Below are 12,768 nucleotides of genomic sequence, written 5' to 3' on the forward strand. Positions count from 1 at the left end.
GGTTGTTGTTGAGAAAACCCCAGTGGATATGTACCCTTGTTTTGCATTGGTGCTCTGCTTGAACTAGCTCCTTGACCCCCCCCCCCCCCCCCCATGATAAATTTGGATGCTGCCTCCTGTAGAGTCCAAGAACTTTACTTAGCTAGTTAGATAGTAGTAGTATTGTTATGACTGTGGACTTTGGTTCAAACCGGGATTTATTTGGACACTCATAGTAACACTTGTAGATTTTCTAAGTTTAACCTATAGTTTAAGAATATTAATTTTAACCTACGGTCTGATTATATGACTGATATTGGTGGTGATAAATATTATATTATAAGGTTTAGATAGACCCAATAAGAAAGTAACACTTGTCATGTGTATGTTTAATAGTAATTAAGTAATTTTGAGGAATAAGTTTATTAAGAATAATATTTGAATATCCTAGGGTCTATCAGCAGCTTTGAAAACGTTAGGGGACTTAGTCAAGGCTATTTACTCAATTCAAATTAAGCTAAAAATGTGTAATTTCGTGTTTAAATATTCAGCGTATGCCGATATATCACAGCTATAAGGGGCAATATATCGTAGCACGGGGATACGAAAAACACAAAACGTCGCACGATTGCCTCGGGCATACTGGCCCAGGCGATATATCGCCTACAAGGGGCGATATATCGCCTCCTTCAGGGCATTTTGAAACTTTTGAAAATGTTCTCCATTCAAATCTTCAACCTCTTGATAAGTCCAACATCTTTCTGAGCGAGTCTTCAGCCTCTGCTGAACGATAATTCAAATATTTTTCACTTAAAAAGCTATTATTTTATTCAAGTTAAATGAAGATCTTTTCATTCATAAACTCTATAAATAGGACCTAGTACCCAACCATTTATTCATTCATCAAGCTAAGTTCAGAGGCTGCAAGTTACTAGGTTATTGTGAGAGTGTAAACACTAAGGTTGGGAATTATAAGCTTACCAAACACTTGGGAAGTAAGGTTTATAGCATATTTCAATTCAAGGTTTAGATTGGCTTTAGAAGAATTCAAGGTATTCCACACTCTAGTTCATTTGGTATTATTTTCTTTAAGTTCTTATAGTTTTCTACTCAGCACCCTAACTCTATTCTTTATTCTTGGTTAGGAAATCTAAAACCCTGCACATAAGATTCTTGGTAATTGTATTTTGATGGTATAGTTCCTTCATCACTTTCATCCCTTTTCTTCAATATACTCACCCTGTTATAAATGGTTTTTAGGAGTGTACCAAGGTCCCAAACCTGTTTCCAAATCCCGGTAACATTTGGTAAGGAAAATAAGATAGGATTTATGTGTTATATGATTTATATGTTATGATAAATGTTATCTTATGATAATGTGTTATGTAATATGCTATAATATGTATAATTGTAGACTTGGGCGTATAACCCGTACAACTAACAAGCCCCAATAAATTATGGGCATATGACTTGCTTAGCTAGCAAGCCGCACTAATCTAATGGGCATATGACTTGTTTAGTTTATGGGACCCCAAGAAATAATGGCCATTATAGTATGTATGTGACATATGTGTTATGATATGTTTTATGTTACATTATGAAATTTATGTATATGGTTTATGTGTTAGATTTTCCTTGCTGGGCATTAGGCTCACTCCTTTTTTTTGTTTATATGTGCAGGAAAATAGCTTTGATGGCGGGAAAGGTTCTTGGTAGTTTGGGCATTTGTATTGAAGCGGAATGGAATCGAAGGGCCGAGAGTTCGATTCGAGGATGAAGTTTCTTTACTTATGGTTTTATATGTATTTTTCCGCACCTTATTATGTAATCAATCTATCTACAATTATGTTATGTTTTTCTTTTAAAACAATGGGATCCCATATCCTACTTTAAGTTTTATGTAAGTTAACATTTGTTTTTACAAGTCTTTAATAAAGTAACGATTATTTCACTTGTAAGTTTTATTAAAGATTAATTGTCGTTAATGGTCCAAAGTCTAGAGTAGTTGGGTCATTACACCTCCACCCCGGATTATAAGAGTTCGAATATGGGTTATTTCGATTTGCATTTTGATTCCCCACATAAAAAACTGAAGCGGGATTCGAAGGACAACTCTCAAATGCGTGCCTATCTCCACAATAAACACAAGATACATCGACAACTTGTCCCATAGCAGCTGGTTGTACCATTCTCCCCCATACTCATGTTCTTGAGAAGGTTAGTCATTGAAGAAACTTGAGCGGTCAAAGTTGTCAATGCATCCACTTCAAGTATACCAACCACTTTTCGAATTGTTGAGGCTCTAACATTGGACCATTGATAATTGTTGCTAGCTATCCTCTCCAAAATATCATAGGCTTCATTGTAGGACTTGGAGAGAATAGCCCCATTAGCTGAAGCATCTAACACCATACGAGTGGAAGAATTGAGCCCATTGTAGAATGTTTCCATTTGTATACAATGCGTAATCCCATGGTGTGGGCACTTTCTCAATAACTCCTTGAATCTCTCCCAAGCTTCACAAAATGATTCATCTTCTAGCTGCTGAAATGACATAATTTCATTGCAAAACTTGGCATTTTTGGTAGGAGGGAAGTACTTCATCAAGAATTTTTCAGCCAACTCATTCCATGTAGTCACCGAGTCGGGAGAAAGGGTGTTGAGCGAAGAACTAGCTCGATCCCTTAAAGAGAAAGGGAATAATTTCAACCTTAGGGCCTCGTTAGTCACTCCTTGTAGCTTGAAAGAATCGCTCACCGCCAAAAATGAACGAAGGTGAAGATGAGGATCCTCAGTAGGCAGCCCACTAAATTGACCCACTGTTTACAACATTTGGAACATCGCGGGCTTTAACTCGAATTGAGGTGCTTGAATTTCAGGCCTAACAATGCCCGGATTGAGCTCATTAAACATGGGGGCAGCATACTCCCTTATGGCTCTCTCTTTATCATCAGCCATAGCAATTGTGTTAGTGACATTATTAGCACCCTCAACTCCTTCAACCTCTTCAGCCATATTAAGACGATTTTGAGCCTGTTGTTCCCTTAGTCTTCTTCTAATTGTTCTTTCAATTTTAGGGTCAATAGGAGCTAGTTCAATGTCTTCTTGCTCATTCATATAGTAAATCACCTTAGGAAACACAAGAGCAAGCAAAAAAGTTAGCTCAACAAAAAAAAAAAATTGCAAGTAATTGATATTACTAAAATTTCTAATTCCAATCCTCAGCAACGGCGCCAAAAACTTGTTATGATAAATTAAATAATTGATTTTAAATACGCAATTGCACGTAGTCACACAAGTAATACAATGATAAGTAAATCGTCTCCACAGGGATTGCAAAATAGAAAATTAAGCAAAAACAATTACTAAACAACTTATAAGTTGTAAAAATCAATGGGTTGTTTTTAGGCTAAACAAAGTATTTTAAAGATGGGAATACTAAAATTAAAAACTGAACTAAACAAGAAAATTGAGAGAAATATATGGATTGCGAAATGGACTTGAATTATTGAATTCCCATATATTAATCATCCTGAACAAATTACGGACATATTGCGGCAACAATATTCTAGCAAAACTCACAGGTTAACAATAATTCATTTAAACACCCATAAAACTTTCCCAAATTTTATGACATTAATTCTTCTACCTAATTAAACATATTCCTATGCAAAATCAGATTTAAGAATGCAAATCAAAGTTTAATTCTCAAAAGTTACGCAAGGCAAATAATATATCCATATGTTACTTACTAACATAACCTAACCTAGATTATGACTTGTGTCATTCAAATTCTTCCCATTACATTTAATCTTTCCAGCATTAAACATAATTAAATAACTTGCCATTGATGGCCAAACAACAACAAGAAATTAATATAAGCACACTTGAATGAACAATGGAGACTTTACTAAAATAAAGTGCAAGAAATTGATAGACTATAACATAGGGTTCATCAACAATTAAAGCCACCTAAAAATTAGTTCATGGCTGAGTTCATAAACATTAATTCACAATCAAAACAGCCCATAATATTCAGATTCAGCAATCACTAAGAAAATGTAAAAATGGAGTTTAGAAATAGAAAGAAGAACAAATCCAAAGTGATGCTTGAGCTAGCTTCTTCCTTCTCCTTCTTCTTGCTGATTTTTGGTTCTCCTTGTTTCTTCTTCTGGTTTTTCCTTTCCCAAAATGGCTGCTCATTTCATATTATGGCTGATGCCTCTTTTGTGTATTCTAGATTTTTCTCCTCTTTTTCCAAAAGTACCATAATGCCCCTTTTTCTCCAAAAACATAAATTCCCCCTTTCTCTTTTTGTCCTTTTCTCCAATATGTTGACTAATTCTTTCTGCCCTTGCCACCTCAGCCAAAATTTACAGCTTACTCATTGGCTGCCACGTGTTCCATGTGCCCAAAAGTTGCCTGATCAAAATGCTTATGTTTTGCTGCAGGAAACCTGATAATTCAGCCATCAACAACAAAATTAAATCAATATAGTTTCACATGTTAGTTCATTCCTTGTGCGGATATTTATCCATGAAACTATCACCTTTAACCCAATAGCTATTAAAAACTAAAAATAATAATTAAACTTAATTAAGATAATGAAAACATCAAAGTTAGCTACAAAAGCTAAAAATAAACTAACATCACCCATGATTTTTTCACAATTATAAGTTCAAAAGCACATGAAATAACTCTTTATTCAAGAGTTATCATTGAGCATTTGGAAGAATGGGGTCTTGAACTGGCTTGATATGAGCTCAAATGGAGCTCGATAGAAGCATTATATGAGCTTGATAGGAGCTCAATGCATGCTCAATAATTACATTTCATCCATTTATAATGAATTTTTCATAACTTTTATCGATTTAATGTATTTTCAATAGTCTTTTCTTTGTAGCATATTTATATGGCAAAGCACATGCTTCATAGGTATTGTTAGTTATACCCCGGGGCATATCACTAGAATGTTGTTGTGATGAATGTCGTGTTCTCACAAATGATACCTGCCAGACATGAACAATACAAGAAAACCAAGGAGAAGTTCCTCTTGGAAGATGACATTTTATCGCTACTGATCGACCCCCCACTATAGTTTCTTGAGACTTAGGCAGGAGTTAAGGATGTATATTAGTGCCAGAACTATGAGCATTCTCATTGGTTTGCCATTGAGGCGTCTACACCCCCAGTCTAAGAGAAGGCGAACAACATCATCATTATAAAATTTTAGTTTCTAAGCAAAGTTGTAATATTGTAAATTTAATGTCTATATGTTTTTTGTAGTGGCGATTGTGGTGTGTATGCTATCAAGCATGTCAAGCATCTCAAGTGATGAAAATATTGAGATGTTCATGAACAAGTGGACGACGGACTTGTGGTATCAGAATGTGCGACCTTGACGAGCCTCCATATGACACCATCAAAAGATACTAGTATATATATATATTGGACATATTTTATAAGAGCATGTATAGTATCAAAATGTGGGAATGCTTGGCTATAACACCCTACTACCTTAGAGTCATTACTATGTGAGTTATAGATGTGCCATTAGCTCGGTAATCGAGGTTTTAGGTTAAAAGTGTGATTAAATTGAAATAAAACTTGTTTAACGACATTAATGATAAAGATTTGGACATTTATTGAAATCATAAAAAGTTATACAGTTGGGATCCCAAAATACTGTTTAGAAAATGTATTACAACTCAAAAATATAAACACGGTTGACCTAGGAGACAAAAGCAATCACTACAATATTCTTCCCAAAATAACCCTGGCCGTGGCAGCCAGGTAGGCCAAACATGTGCCCATCGCTCCACGCTCTCCGTACTCATGGTTGGTGGACTATCCCTTTGCCTTTACCTACACCATAGAGCACCCGTGAGCCGAAGCTTAGCAAGAAAACTCAACATATAACATATCACATATCAATCCAATAATATATAGCAAAACAGACAACATACTAAACACATAACGGCCTACGCCGACCCAGGTGCTTTACTAGGCCCTGGGCTCGTGGTCTTCACCGAGTAGGTGGATACAAAACCTTAAGAGGGTCTCGCCCTAGCGGCCTACACTCAGCGTGCTCAACGCTGATCCCGGCCCCTTGTCGTACCCGGCTGCTTGCCGTCTCTGCCTTTGCCGTTCCCGGCCTTTGCCATTCTCGCCCTTCGCCGTTCTTGATCCTCGTCGTTCATTCAAAAACATACATAACATTCACAAATATTTACACGTATATTAAACATAAACAATAGGGTCGCCCTTGAAACACAAACAATAGGGTCGTGCCCTACTCTACGGGTACAACAGATTTCTTACCTGTGTCCCGAGCCGAGTGACTACCGCGATCCCGAGCACAGTCTTTTAACCTAAACCTCGTTAAAAACCTAGTCACAATGCATTCATAATAACCATCCATCAAGCCTTAAACCAATTAATAACTTCATAATATTAATCTAGCCTCTGGGACCTTGGATTCTACTAAACCAGCTAGTAGAATCTTTCCCGAGCCTTAACATTTGAGTTCCTGAACTTAAAACCTTCATTTCACCCTTTTTTTTTCATTTTGAGCCGTGGCCTACCCCCTAGGGCCACAACCCACTACAAGTTAGAGGGCAAAGCCCTCTCTGCTGAAGGACAGGGGTCGCGACATGCTAAGCCCTATGTCGCAGCACATGGGCATTCTTAGGGCTCCCCAGGCCCTTTCGCACGCACCGGCCGCGGCGCAAGTCCCAGAAACCATCCATTTTTCTTATGTTTTCCCTGAGCCTAAATCCATAATTCATACTCCAAACACCAACCAAGCTTAGAATTAAGCCTAGAATCCTTATTCGCACAGCCTAAACTTCTCAACAATCCCATAAACAATTCCATACACTCATAGAATTCAATAGAATTTGCACAAAAAGATTAAGTTCAGGCCCTTACCTCTGAGACATGTTCTGCCCTGAGTTAATCCCCAAGTTCAGCTAGTCTAATCTGTAACGCCCTGGATAGCCAAGACTGTTACAGTGTGTGTTTATAAAGGTGCAAGACTTTCTAATCAAGTCATTTAATTCAAAATGTGTTACTGAAACTATAGTTGAACTAGGGTTAAAAGATTTTGATCTCAAAAATTGCATTTCTTATAATTAAACATTTTCTTTTTAAATGGGATCCCAAAAGTAATAAGTTAAAGACTGTTTACAAAAGATTCAAGATCTAAATACAGAGATTGGCCATACTAAGGCAAAATAGACAATTAAGCATATCCCGTCATGTTCCACTCCTCGGCCGTGGCGACCGAACAGCTGTCTATGTACATTCAGCCCCGCAGCCCTCCATTTCAGGATTGGTCCAACTTGCCTTTGCCTTTTCCTGCACCACGAACTACCCGTGAGCCAAGGCCCAGCAAGAGAACACAATAACAGAGCACAATCATTCAATAAACAATCAGATAACTCATATCACATAAGCATATACTCAACAGTTTAAGCATTCATGATAATCAAGTATTCATCATACCAACTATATCACTTCATATCAACAATCAATCCACATATGATAACTAGGGTTAATGCCCTTAGGCTGCACCCTCTATTTATCCCACTGACTCCGGCCCGCTTAAACCGAGCTCGGTGAATATTAAGCTATCCTCGACTACCAGTGGTCGAGCCACGCCCTGTGCGCAAGTATTATTTACATCGCCCTTAGGCCGTTTATCACATGTCCCATGGAATAATATCATCTATGACATTATACAGATATCGGTAGCGCTTAGTCCCATCACAAACACATAACCGGGTGCAGTTTTCTTACCTTTAGATTTTCTAGCTTTGTTCGATTAATCCTCAAGCACGATCCCTCTTGAGCCCTAGTGCGCACCTAGTCACAACCATAGATCAGAATCATCACCAAACCTTAAGTTCAAAACCTAGCTCAGGACCAATCCCGAGCCCTCGGGAAACCCTAATTCCACCAAACGGGGTGGTGGAATCAAACCCCGAACCCCCAGGCAAAAACCCTTGAAAATAACCCTAAAATCCTTTTCTGGAAACAGGGTAGCGCTACAGCGCTCTTTGGAGGGTGCTACAGCGCTACAAACAGAACCTAAAAATGTCCCAAACAACATGTCCTAGCACTACAGCGCCCAAAGGCTAGCGCTGTAGCGCTAGTCACATAACAGCAACCCTGCATTTTTCCCTCCTTCGATTTTCCCGAGCCAAACCTTACCAAAACTTTTCCAAACTTCAACCAAACTTAAAAACAAGCTTATCAACATTTCTAACTCATCCTAAATGATCCAACCACATAAACCCAACCACATAAAACTTTCGCACATGCACTCCAAATCCCAAAATTCACCATGGTTGGACCTCAAACTCAGCAAAACAGCTAAAACCTCACGATTTTAGAGCTATAATTTCATACCTTCAATGGAGAGTCGACCTTAAGCTAGCCTCTACACCTCCTTGGTTTTCTCCTCCTCAAATCCTCAGCTTTAATTCCCTTAATTCCCCATAAAAACTCAGTTCAGAAAATCATCTCAGCCAAAACCAGAAACATAATAGCAGACCCTAGAAACTTACCTCAGTTGGATGCCTAATCCCTGCTGAATTCTCACACTTGATCAAGGTCTCAAGCACAAGGCCTTAGCCAAGAACTCCTCTGAATTTTAGCTCCAAAAGACCCCAAGGAATGAAAGAAGAATCCTAAACCGACAGAGAGAAACATGAACTTCTATTTTTCCTTCTTTCTTTTTCATTCTTCTTTTCTTTCCTTTAGACTCTAGACTTTTCCCACTAAGGCATAAAGCAACTTAACTCTTATCCCTTATAACCCAAATGACCAATTTTCCCTCCCTTTACTTCTAAGCCTTTTAATCCACCTAGGGGCATTTTGGTAATTTCCCCCAATTCTCGCTAATTCCTCAAATGTCTCTAATATTTATCGCTTAATTCCTGACACCTAACTAGTTTCCAATTATATTCCTCAATATCAAATAATCTCCAATATATTACCTAAATTCCCAAAAATACCCCTAGGCTCGCCCCGAGCCGGGTATAAATCCCCGCCGTGACCTTTTCCCTAACTCGCTCACTAGGATCGCCTTGAGTCACAGATTATAAATATATCCACATAATAATGTGGTCTCATTAATTTATCACAGATATTTACATTTATGCCCTCGACGGGCCAAAACTACGAGAATGCCATTATAACCTAATCAGGGCCTACATGCATACTAATACACATAGTCATGCATTACAAATATCCAAATAATCATATAACATGCTTTTAAATCATTAAATCACATACAATCCAATTATGCCCTCCCAGCACACTAATCAAAGCCCTTAAGCCTTATTAGTAAATTTGGGTCGTTACATAATCCATCAACTCTTTAGTCTAGAATCCTCAAAATTTATTCAAACTCTAAGTGTCAAAGAGAGGGAGAAAGAACCATGAGAGTAAGAGAGACTTAGAGAGTGTTCTATTTTTGTTTTTACTTAAGTCTAGTGTTTTCTCAGAGCCACTGAGTTGCCTAAGTCTATCCTAACTGCCTAATGACCAAAATGCCCCTATGTCTATCCCCAATCCTTTAATGTCACCAAGGGCAATCCCGTCAATTGCCACATCCTGATAAATCCTCAAGTGTTCCTATGAATCCCCATTTAATCCCCGAAACACCTAAACAACGTTAAATTACTGCCCGTTACCCGGTAATTCCTAAACACAATCCATGTTCCCAAAATACCCCTAGGCTCCTCCCGAGCCGGGTATTCGACTCCATTATGAATATTTAGCTAATCCACTCCCTTGGACTATCTCGGATCATACATCACCAATATATCAGTACATTCTTGTGGTATCGATCACAACACACATATATATCACATTTATGCCCTCAAAGGCTAAAATTACAAATATGCCCCTAATTACCAAATTGGGCCCACATGCATTTAATTCACCTAACACATGCATTTCTAATATATAATCATTAAATTCACATATTAGCATAATTAAATCAATTATTGCTCTTCCATCATGCTAATCAAGGCCCTAAGCCTTATTAGCTAATTTGGGACGCTACATCGGCTCTTTATTTTTTTTATGATGATTGTATAAATACAGGTTCTTTATGGGAAAACAAATTAAATGTTCTATTTTTTTGTCATGTTTTAAGAACAATCGATCCTACATCGAGCAATTATCAAGCATATTGTGCTTATTGAGCATGCATCGAGCATTATCGAGCTTTCCAGAATCAACTTTTAAATAATTTAATAAGGCTATTATCGAGCATGCATCAAGCAAAAACCAACTTGGAAACCGAGATGAATAAAAAAAACAAGGGAAACCCAACAATACAGAGTGCATAAAATACAAAGGCATCCAAATTGATACAAAGAGTTTATTGTCTAACTTTACATGAAGCCATGTTGTGGCTAAGACCCACACACCTACTACAGTTACGCTCTTTCACTAGAATTTTTCCATTTAATGGATAGCGTTTTGTCTCTGGTCTTCCTAATTTTTTCTTCTTTGGCCGACCATTTGGTTGTTTCTCAACAAGTACCCCAACTTGCATATTCTTTTATTGCAACATGTGCAAGTAAGAAGGTAACTTTTATATTATATTATTTTATAATATAATGTAATATTATATTATATTATAATATAATGTTTTATATTAAATAAATGTGACAAAGAGTGTCATATATTGTAACATATAATAGAGAGTTACAATATTTAGATATATGAGATATATCCAAATATGTAACATATTTGGTGTTACAAATTTGTAACTTCCAAATATCACTCATTATTGTGTAGATTTGTTGTTACACAATATTGAGATGAATTTCTTAAAGCCATATGAGAAATGGTTGATAGAGATGTGACTTTAACTCCCATATTGTGTATGGAAGTTACAAAATCAAGTGGGAATAAATTTGGAACGTTTTGGAAAAATTGAAAAATTGGTTGTTGGAAAAGGTCTAGGGCCGCGGCACTTGTTTATCAAGCCGCAGCCCAAGTGGCAGAAACACTCTGAGGGTCGCGGCGCCTGTTTGTCAGGCTGCGGCCCAAGTGGCTGACAGCATATTCCAATTTTCGGTTTTATCCAATTTTTAACGTTTCCAACAGTCAAATAACTCTCAAATTCTCTATTTTAATTCCATAAACATCCAATTAATCATTGGTAACAGCCATGGGGGTTGGTGGAATTTAAAATTCAAAGGTTGTCTCAAAACTCTATAAATACGAGCCTAATGCTCACTTGTAAGACATAACATTTCTATCCATTAGAACACTTGGCTAGAAACACCTTGAGGCTTGATTATTCCAGAAAGCAATTCCAAAAATCTATGAGAGATCCCTTAGTGCTTGAGTTAGGGGGAAATAAGCTTTTGGACAAAGGTTCCAAGCCTTGTTCAAGTTGGTGATCCCCAAAACTCTTCACTTTGGTAGTGTGAGTGAGAGTTGTTTCTATTTTGTTTTCTTGTTCTTTCTTTCTATTATACTTCTCTTCATCTTCATATTCTTCTCTTTTGTTTATTTGTATTTCTTATTTTGAGTTGTAATCTTCTTTCCTTTTTGTTTCAAACACTTTACTTTATTTGTATTATTTTGCATAGAGTTGTATTTCTCTATTTCTTCTTCTATTTATTTGTATTTTCAGTTATAGAGTTGTAACTTTATTTAATCAATAATTATTTATTTGTAATATTTTGTTTAGAGTTGTAATTATCTTACCATTTCCATTGAGGCAAAACTATTTTTCCTAACAGTAACTTGGAGTAGGAGTCTTCAGGTGTCCCCCTAACATACATGAATGCCTTCTCTCTGCCTCTCCATGCCTTCATATAACTCATATCGATCCCAAAAGATTTCTTAATATCCTCATTTATGTTGTTTTTCATGTAGCTAGTGCCATCAATAGCATATTTGTTCTTGATAAGGTGTCCAACGACCCACGGTGCTGCTTTCTGTCGTACTTCTAGTGAGCACGTATGTACACTATTATAAACAGTGATCTCAAACATGGAAGATTACACTACTTTTTTTCCCCTAAATCTCCAACCACAGTCAGGATCCTTGCAGGTGATATACCACACATCAGTACCAGACTTCTTCACTATAAACTCAAAATTATTCTTCATTGCGAAGAGAGCCGCTTTGGTTTTCAAATCCATCTTATCATGAAAAGTCTTCCCAAGGTGTATTTCTCCCAATGTTGCACCAGATGAGGAGGTCTGTGATCGACCAAAGGCCATAATATCTTCTTTCGTAAACATGGGAGAACTCCATCTTGTGTGATCTTTTGTTGAAAATATTGGAACTTTCCCTCTACTATATCTTCTGTTCTAGTAGGATGACTAGTGCTTATGCCAGGTGTTCGACGTCCTTCACTTGGTAGGTGTGCCCGTGCAATAGGAGGTACTGGTTCTTCTTGTACTTGTTCGACTTGCAAATCATCAAACATGTCAATCAACGCTTCTGCACTATAATATGCCTAGGAATCATCCTCCGACCCCTCCTTGTTATCTTAATAAAATTCAGCTACTAGATCGTCATTCACATAGGGGTCGTACTCATACAGGTTGTCCTTCACGAACACCAGTGGGACCTCCAGTTGGGATATAAAAATCAACAGTACCCATAGGATCTCTTTCAGGAAGAAAAGTGTCCACCTCACTAAGAACTTTGTCAACACTGGGATTGGGAGTGGAAGATGGATCTGTAATGACAACCTTCTTAACAGGAGTGACACATAAGGGAGTCATTTCTTGCGATGTTATTCCT

General features: G+C 37.4%; 1 non-coding gene across 1 annotated transcript; it reads left to right on the forward strand.

Annotated features, from left to right (window-relative positions):
• Positions 1–2,446: 2,446 nt before the first annotated feature.
• Positions 2,447–2,553, forward strand: LOC133793289 (small nucleolar RNA R71). Its single transcript, XR_009874741.1, has one exon. It is a non-coding gene; the product is annotated as a small nucleolar RNA R71 (small nucleolar RNA).
• Positions 2,554–12,768: the final 10,215 nt, after the last annotated feature.

This window comes from Humulus lupulus, chromosome 7, assembly GCF_963169125.1.
Source record: "Humulus lupulus chromosome 7, drHumLupu1.1, whole genome shotgun sequence".
Lineage (NCBI taxonomy): Eukaryota > Viridiplantae > Streptophyta > Magnoliopsida > Rosales > Cannabaceae > Humulus > Humulus lupulus.